The following is a 9193-nucleotide window of genomic DNA, read 5'->3' on the forward strand; positions in this document are numbered from 1 at the left end:
CAGGAATTCTCTCTCTCTCTCTCTCTCCTCTCTCTTAATGACGCACTAATGTTGAAGGTGTCTATTGCATTATGTATTGCTCGCTATCTGCAACTCATGTTTCAATGGTAAACATTAATTTGGTGGAAGGTTCATGATTCTGATTTTATTAATAGTGACTGTTCGAATTTGTGTGAAAATATATTTTATATTTTCTAAATCATTTTTATTTTAAAATATATTAAAAATATTTATCTATTTAAATTAATTGGTGCTTTTCCTAGAGTAGAGAAGATTGATGCCAGAGACTGATCCTGAATGAGATGCAGCCTTACATGCACATCTATGTGACAGTGGATTTCTATGCCCTTGATGAAGATAGAAATATTTAAATAATTATTAGTACATAGCTATTATTTGTTATATATATTTGTCGCATTGCCGGGACAACAGGCATTCTTGAATTATTTCTGTTTTATTGATTTAAATAACCATTGAAAAACTCAAATCACCTAACCTGTTTAAAAATAGCATATTAATATTGTTGTGTATGTAATGGTATATTGATATAATTCAAGATTATAATAGTAAATAAAATTTTTGATAAGGGCGGTCGACCTTGTCCAGGCCTTGATATTTCAGAGAGCATTCTCTTCTCCTCAGTGGATGGGATTTGAGTTGGGATCCCATGCAGTGCATATTTGCAAAGGGCACGACATTTAGAATTTTGAATGTTGTTTTCTGGCAGAAAAAATTTATATGATTTGGTGGCATAGTTTATTTTTTCCTGAGCAAGCTTAGCCAATCAATTTCTTCTCTGATTTTTGCTATAGAATAATTTTGATGTTGGAGTCTGTTGCTGTTCGATTTAGTTGAGATCGAAGAGAAGACGACTGAGCTTCATGCAGGAATGATGGTGTTGGAGTGATCTGCAAAATAAGTTTAAAACAAAAATTTTTGCTCCGACGAGAATCCTCCGACGCTCAAATCAGATTCAGAGAATAATAGAAACAGCAACAAATTTTTTAAAAGAAATTGATTGACTGTCCTCATCCTCAAAATTTTGGTTATTTATATAGAAGACTGTCGAACAGCTGATCGAATAGCTATGAGATTGTGTGCTTTCGAGATTGTAGGACCGTTGAACATGCAATTACGGACGGATAATTCAGCCTTTAATTGCTCCTATGAGATTAGGGGAGTCTGTTACGTCTGAATCCATCCACTCGAGGTAGACAGCTGTCGTGTACATCATAAGATGGGCCGGCTATTATAACAGGACAATACACGCACTGAGACATTGGCCTGCAAAGACAACAAAATATGCAGGATAGATCATAGGACAGATCAGATGCAAGCTGCTCTGCACTGTATATATTTTTGCTTTTACGTAAATGATTTCGATGATAAATTGAAGAGCTGAGATGTCCCATAAATATTATGCTAATTTCAGATACTCATGATAATCACTGTAACAGAGTCAATACGACCATGATCCCGCAATCTGTAGTTCACGAAAAAAATGAAACTACCAGCTATCCATTTTTTTCAAATGAAAATCCTCGCAAGCATGTGGCACCAGACTGACGGTGCGCTGCAACGCCGCCCCGCCGTTAATCACTCTGTCCGATCCCCTCATGCAACGCCAGTCAGGCTTTTTAACTGGAAAGTTCTGCTCGTTTACGACAGGAGGGAAAAAAAAAAAAAAAATCAGGATTTGCCCCAGTGAAGTCATCCTTGTACAAGTCTTAGGTCTTGAATTTTAATCACGACCGGATAAAGAAGGGTCAGACCCAACCCCCTATAGCAGAACATTGTTCTAACGGACCTCCAACGACTTTCTGACAGTTGAATCTTGGTATAGATTTTCCTTTTTTTTTTGGTAAAACTTGGCACAGATTAATTACTTACTAGATCAGAAACCACAAACCATAGACGGATTTCTATGAAAGATGTGATCCATTCACAATTCTTTGTTACGGCTCGCCAAGAAGCTCTCCCTCTTTCACAAATAAACGGTCAGGAGCCAGGGGCAAGGTTCCAGTTTTAGTTTTTACCCTGTCAGAAGGTCTAACCCAAGCCAATTGACAGGTTCCACCCCTCGGACTTTCCCAAATTCCATTGTTCTAATGTCAAATTTATGCATGCTTTGGCATGCTGTCGATAGGAATGTCATTTATATGACCCCAATCACCCCATTTGGTCAAAAATTTCCTTATTATTTACATAATTTAAAAAAATACTTCTATTTGAATTTTTTTCAAAAAAATACCGAAAAGGCAAAGCTATTGGAAAAACTGACTTTTCATCCTTTTTCAACGGAGAGAAAACTAAAACAGAAGTAAAATAGATTTTTAAAATTTGACTAAAATCGATAAACCACACGAGCATTAATTAAGAGTAGATATTTCTAGCAATTTCCATGGACTATGATTTTTTTTTTCTCTCTAAAGTGATATTAAATTAAATATATGCTATTGGATTGCATACCTGGTGACGTACATGTGCAATGCACATTAAAATCATAAAAAAATCGAGATGACATAGGTGGAGTGGATAAATACTATGTCTTATTTAAAATGTTAAACGGAGTCTGATCGGTCGGTTAGTTGGATCATCCACGGACAGGGCCGGAGCCTAAAGTTCTTTGTGAAGTTAGGCCAGACATAAATCAAACCCAGTATCCGTATCATGTTTATTTAATTTGTGGACGCTCCTGATTTGCCACCAGGCCATCAAATAGTACGTATCACTTACTTGGCTACTTATCTCCGATTTTTTGTCAGCGTTTCTGGTACAATAGTTTCACCCAAAAGCATTTATTCAGCCCTTTTTTTAGTAAAAAAAAAAAAATTATTCAACTTATTCAGAATCATTATTGTTTTAACCGAAATCCAAACTTGGTCTAATACCATGGGTACAATCACCTACACGTGACACGTCCTTTTTATACATTCCATTGCAAAGCCGAATTCCATTCCATATTTACATTCTCACGTTCGTTTTTGTACAGCTCTTCTTCTAGCCGCCCATTGTATTTATTCCCAACACGCTCGAATCCATGTATACTTAATGTTAGCTTAGTCCAGAGGCACAGGACGGAGGGCGAGTCTGACCCAACGCGTAAAGGCTTACCATATCAACCCTCATAAAAGTCTTGCCCATTTAGGGCCATTGACGGTTTCCCCTTCAACGTTAGCCCTCGCTTCGGATTTAACCAATTCAAAAGGCGTACGTTGCCTGGTCAACACTGAAGACTGCGACTTGAATACCAGGCTAAAATCTCACCCATCTCCCCGTTCCACAACCATTTCTATATATAGCTAACCCCCTCATCCCATCCAACAAGCCACAAAGCAACAGAGATACCTGAGCCACTCCACCACCACAACCCACACAAAAGAGATCTAGCTGCAAAGATCTATAACCATGGCCACTCTCCAATTAGGTAGCAACTATCTCCTGTCTTCTTCTTCCTTCTCAAATCAACGAAGGATCTGCGCCAGTCTTCATGTCCCCTCCCCTCTGGGAGCAAAGACCATCTCCCTTCCAAAGCTCCCTGCTTTGATCAAAGTGGAAGAACTCGGCCTTAAAGAACATACTAATTCGGACGGTAGCTACACCCAACCTCATCAACCAATGACAGCCGATAAAGATGATCATGATCGCCTGGTAGCCAAGCTCCTGGCGATCGCTGAGGCAGTCGCGGATCGAAAAGAGATGCACGCGATCATCGGAGCACAGAGGAATAACTGGAATCACCACTTCCTCCACTCCATCAACTCCATCAACCTCACTGCATCCCTCATGGCTGGAATCTCGTCTATCCCACTGGGGGAAGCCAACCCCACCTCCTAGCCTTCAAGCTCTCTTCCATGGTCTTGTTCACTGCTGCAACCGGGATGATGCTGGTCGTCAACAAGATCCAGCCTTCCCAGCTAGCAGAAGAACAAAGGAATGCGACCAGGTTGTGGAAACAGCTCGAGAGATCGATCCATGCGACACTCGCCCTCGGAGCTCCTACCGAATTGGATGTCGAGGAGGCTATGGAGAAGGTGCTCGCACTCGAGAAGGCCTACCCACTGCCGTTGCTCCCCGGGATGCTCGAGAAGTTCCCTGAAACCGTGGAGCCTACTCGATGGTGGCCTAAACTAAGGCGGAAGGAGACACGTCCAAAGTATGTTAATGGGGTGGAAAGCAACGGCTGGAGCAAGGAGCTAGAGGAGGAGATGAAGGGCATTCTGAGAGTGCTGAAGGTGAAAGACGAGGAGAAGTATGTGAGGGAGGGCAAGCTGGCCTTGAGCATTAACAAGACTTTAGCCACCTCGGGCCCTCTAATGGCTGGCCTGGCTGCGGCCGGTGCCGGTTTGATTGGCTCTCCTGCTCTTGGGCAATTGCCTGTATTGCTTGGGGTTGTCGGAGGGGCGCTTGCAGCTGTAGTGAATACTTTGGAGCATGGTGGGCAGGTTGGAATGGTGTTTGATATGTTTCGCAACAACGCCGGGTTCTACCGGAGGTTACAAGAAGAAATTGAGTCGAATTTGGGGGAAAGAGATCTGCAGAAGAGGGAGAATGGGGAGTTGTTTGAGATGAAGATGGCATTGCAGCTAGGAAGGAGCCTCCCTGAGCTCAAAGACTTGGCATCACATGCTTCTCCCTCATGTAACGATGAAGACATTAAAGAGTTCGCCGGAAAGCTGTTCTGATTGTATCATCCGCTTTCCGGACTGTTTCTACTGTACATTCTGTTCGGCAAGATAAAACTTACTTTTTCTTGGATATAGTAATTTTGAGAGAATACTAAAACTGGACATGGTCTGTTTCATAGACTTGTCTGAGCAAACATCTTTTGCCCAGAGGGAAAGGTCAGCTGAGAGTTTCCCTCAACACGCGGGAAGGTTTGACTGGTCGAGACGTATCATCAGAAGAGCGCCACCACTAGGAGAAATCCTAAACAACAAAGCCTGCCGCATCAACATTTTCGATTGACATATTCTGCAGCTTTTTATTAACTTTAATTATCTATAGCACATATAGTAGACTAAATCTACCTAAGAATTCCTCCTCTACTAAAAGGTAAAGCAAGATATGTGCCCAATACAAAGGAAAACAGGGCCAAGGATCAAGGCTCAATAAAAACAGGACAGAATGTGGAGGTTCTTGGAATCAACTTGCTTCTGCTTTAGAGATAGAGAAGAGGCTACCTAGTATTCAAGGAAGCTGTTTGAATCTTTATCATCTCACCTGGAGCTGTTTGTGCTGACAGAGATTATTGTATGGGTAAACGTCTGAAATCATAGTGCTGCCAGATAACTGAAAAGAAAATTTTACTTAATTAATTTAATTCATCCATACACGACATCCGTTCGTGGTATTTTAAAATATTTTTTTTTAAAATTATTTATAATTTATATTTTTTATTTCTCATTTCTCTCTTTCCTTCCTCCTATCCCCCTCCGACCGACCTTTCTCTACCGGCGACCGACCCACGTGGCACCACCGTTGTCCCTCACGCCTCTTTTCCTGTGACCGCGCCATCCATCGTTGCTCTGCACTCTCCTCCTCCTGCAGCCTCCCACCCATCGTGCATCCGACACCGCCCCTCGGCCTCTCGGCCGTGTTTCCTTCCTGACACTGCACTCCGACCCTCCGGCCACACTCTCCTCCCTTCCGTTCGCCCAAAAAAAAAAAGAAAAAAAATCCTATGTCGGTGCCAACATGATCGTGAAACTATTGATTGAACTTGCGATTTCAACGTGAACGGTGGTTTCAAAAATAAGATGGAAAAGAAGATACTTTTAAAATTAAAAAATAAAAAAAATAATTAAAAAAAAATCCCGCAACCATATGGCACCAGACTGACGGTGCGTTGCAACGCCGCCCTGCTGCAAATCACTCTGTCCGATCCACTCATGCAACGTCAGTCAGGCCTCTTAACTGGAGTGTTATGCTCGTTTACGACAAAAAAAAAAAAAAGGAGCGCTAACTTACAGGCTAGATTCTGGATTTTCCCCAGGGAAGCCATCCTTGTACAAGTCTTAGGTCTTGAATTTTAATCACGACCAGATAAAGAGGGTCAGACCCAACCCCCTATAGCAGAATATTGTTCTAACGGACCTCCAACGACTTTCTGACAGTTGAATCTTGGTATAGATTTTTTTTCTTTTTTTTTTTGGTAAAACTTGGCACAGATTAATTACTTACGAGGTCAGACACCACAAACCATAGTTTTAGTTTTTACCCTGTCAGAAGGTCTAACCCAAGCCAATTGACAGGTTCCACCCCTTGGACTTTCCCAAATTCCATCGTTCTAATGTCAAATTTATGCATGCTTTGGCATGCTATCGATAGGAATGTCAATTATATGACCACAATCATCCCATTTGGTCAAAAATTTCCTTATTATTTGTATAATTTTAAAAAATACTTCTATTTGAATTTTTTCAACAAAGATACCGGAAAGGCAAAGCTATTGGAAAAACAGACTTTCATCCTTTTTCCATGGAGAGAAAACTAAAACAGAAGTAAAAAGATTTTAAAAATTTGACTAAAATCGATAAACCATACGAGCATTAATTAAGAGTAGATATTTCTAGCAATTTCCATGGACTATGATTTTTTTTTCCCTCTAAAGTAATATTAAATTAAATATATGCTATTGGGTTACATACCTGGTGACGTACATGTGCAATGCACGTTACAATCAATTAATGTAAACATAAAAAAATCGAGATGACATAGGTGGAGTGGATAAAAAGTATGTTTATTTGAAATGTTAAACGGAGTCTGATCGGTCGGTCAGTTGGATCATCCACGGACAGGGCCGGAGCCTAAAGTTCTTTGTGAAATTAGGCAAGACATAAATCAAACCCAGTCTACGTATCATGTTTCTTTAATTTGTGGACGCTTCTGATTTGCCACCGGGCCATCAAATAGTACGTATCACTTACTTGGCTACTTATCTCCGATTTTTTGTCAAAGTTTCAGGTTCTCCCTTTCCGCCGCATTCGGCCCGTTTGATGTCATCTTTGCGGCGCTTTTAGACCTGCCCTATTTTGTGGAACATGATCCCCGAAAATTCTACTCTCGGCTTCTTTCTAGCTCACCCCCTGTAGCGTTTTTTTATGACTTTCAAACACGTTGGTCTCCGAACCATCATTCTTTTGGTCCATTTGAATTAGCATGTTCTGAAGTTGAACGAATAGCCTAACCGATCATCTAATCGAGCAATTTTAACCATTCGATTTATCAGCCTAGCTTTCCCATGAACTTAGCCTTAAGATATCAGGCTCTTTACCAGTAACTTAATCCATGGGTTTTATGTTCGACGCTTAGACTTTACCCATCCTATCACGAAGAAATCTTAGATCTTCAAATTCAATATTACAACGGGCTTTTTTTACCACACTCAATGTTTAGTATATATTTTTCAGCCGAAAGCGGAGATATAAATTTTTTTCCCAAAAGACCAAAAACATTAACCACCCTGATGCCATGCATGATCAATCAATTGCTCATAGGTCCGCAAAGTAAAATAGCAACTCACTTGGATCATCTGATAGATTCAAAGGGTTGTCCGTGCATGGTGTGGCAACACGCTGGACTTTCATGTCTCTCTCTCTTTTCTTCTTTTTTCTTTCTATGCAAATGTTTCATGTCTGATTAGTCAGAGAAGGTGGTGAAAGCAACGTCAAATACTTTAGCTTCGTTTTTGTTACTTGGTTGGATTACCACTTACATTTTGGTAGATTTAGGTGATCTGTACCAACCAAAGATTAGCCTTGTGGTTGATACATGCTCCTCTTTGGACAAGATGATGAGTTTGAGATTCACCATACGTACCCGATTTCTTAGTGATCCAAAATAATACAAGTGTTGCGAAAGGAGCCAAACGAATGAAGTAGGTGGATGTATAGTATCATGCATGGACTTAGTACTACTACTAAAAAAAAAAATTTTGATGTTTCAAGAAAAGTTATTATTTGTATTTTTTACAAATCATATCAAGTTTGTCTTCCAAAAATGTCTTTTGGATTTTTTCAAGATCTATACCCCAATCCCTCAATATTACCATGTAATAAATTTTCCTTACATGCATATTTTTATTGTCAGATTAACCAAGCCGGAAGCATACCTTTATTTAAGGATAGTGACATGATCCAATATTATCTAACATGAATGCCTCATTTTCCAAATGAAAAGTTAAAATACAAAGAAAAAAAAGAAGAATGAAAAGTTAAGTGGATCTTCTTGAAATTTATAACTTTATATATATAAGGAGACCATAAACCTATAGCTTTAGTCTTCCAGAAATATTATATAGTCTTTTGCAATTCTTCTATATTGATAGAACCTAATTAATGGATCAATACCGATTTAAATTACAATTGATCATTTTTTCTTTTCTTTGGTGAGAGGTTGCAAATAATCCATCTCTCTGCTTTTATATATAGTTAAAAACATGTTACAGTCAAATATTCATGGCTCGGCATGTGAGGTACTATCCGCTTTGACCTACCGCCCATAGCTTAGGGGCTATATAGATCGTTATTGAGCCTCACTATTTTGCTCCTTAAAAGACGTCTCACGTGAAAAAGATGATTTCTTTCTACATAAACTAGATTTTTTCTTGACTCCAACTAATGTGGGATTAATGATGTCCTTCGTTTTACATCACAACATAGTCCCTTCAATCAAGAGAGAATCTGTGTACTCCACAGACTGTGTCTATGTACTTCCATAGAGTGGTGTATAGGCGGAAAGAGTCATTCTTCCCACGTAAGGCATCTTTTAAGAGATAAAATTATGATGTCCAAAATAGCCATATAGTCTTCGAGTTATGCGCTGTAGGTCAAAATGGATAATACCATTTGTCGAGCCATAAGCTAAACTGTACCACAAAACAATTGCCCAATCCTCCACAATACCTCCAGCTTTCCATAGCACAGACCAAAAGTGATAATCACTTTACTGCTATCTATACAATTAAAAAAATAGATGGATATAACATCATTTGAAAGAGAGACTGTCTATATATTTATGTGAGTCTATTTTATTTAAAAGGCCTAGTTAAATATAAAAGGTGGGATAAATATTTTTTCTAGCTTAAGTAATCTTTCAATTAATCTTCATGATTTTTCAAAAATAATTTTTTGACCATTTTTAATCTAAAAATTTATATGAATATTTATAGTCAATCCCTGCTTTTTTGAAG

General features: G+C 39.3%; 1 pseudogene; it reads left to right on the top strand.

Annotated features, from left to right (window-relative positions):
- Positions 1-3334: 3334 nt before the first annotated feature.
- On the top strand, positions 3335-4808 carry LOC140856657 (probable F-box protein At4g22030; annotated as a pseudogene).
- The last annotated feature ends 4385 nt before the right edge of the window (positions 4809-9193 follow it).

Source organism: Elaeis guineensis, chromosome 3 (genome assembly GCF_000442705.2).
Source record: "Elaeis guineensis isolate ETL-2024a chromosome 3, EG11, whole genome shotgun sequence".
Taxonomy (NCBI): Eukaryota; Viridiplantae; Streptophyta; class Magnoliopsida; order Arecales; family Arecaceae; genus Elaeis; species Elaeis guineensis.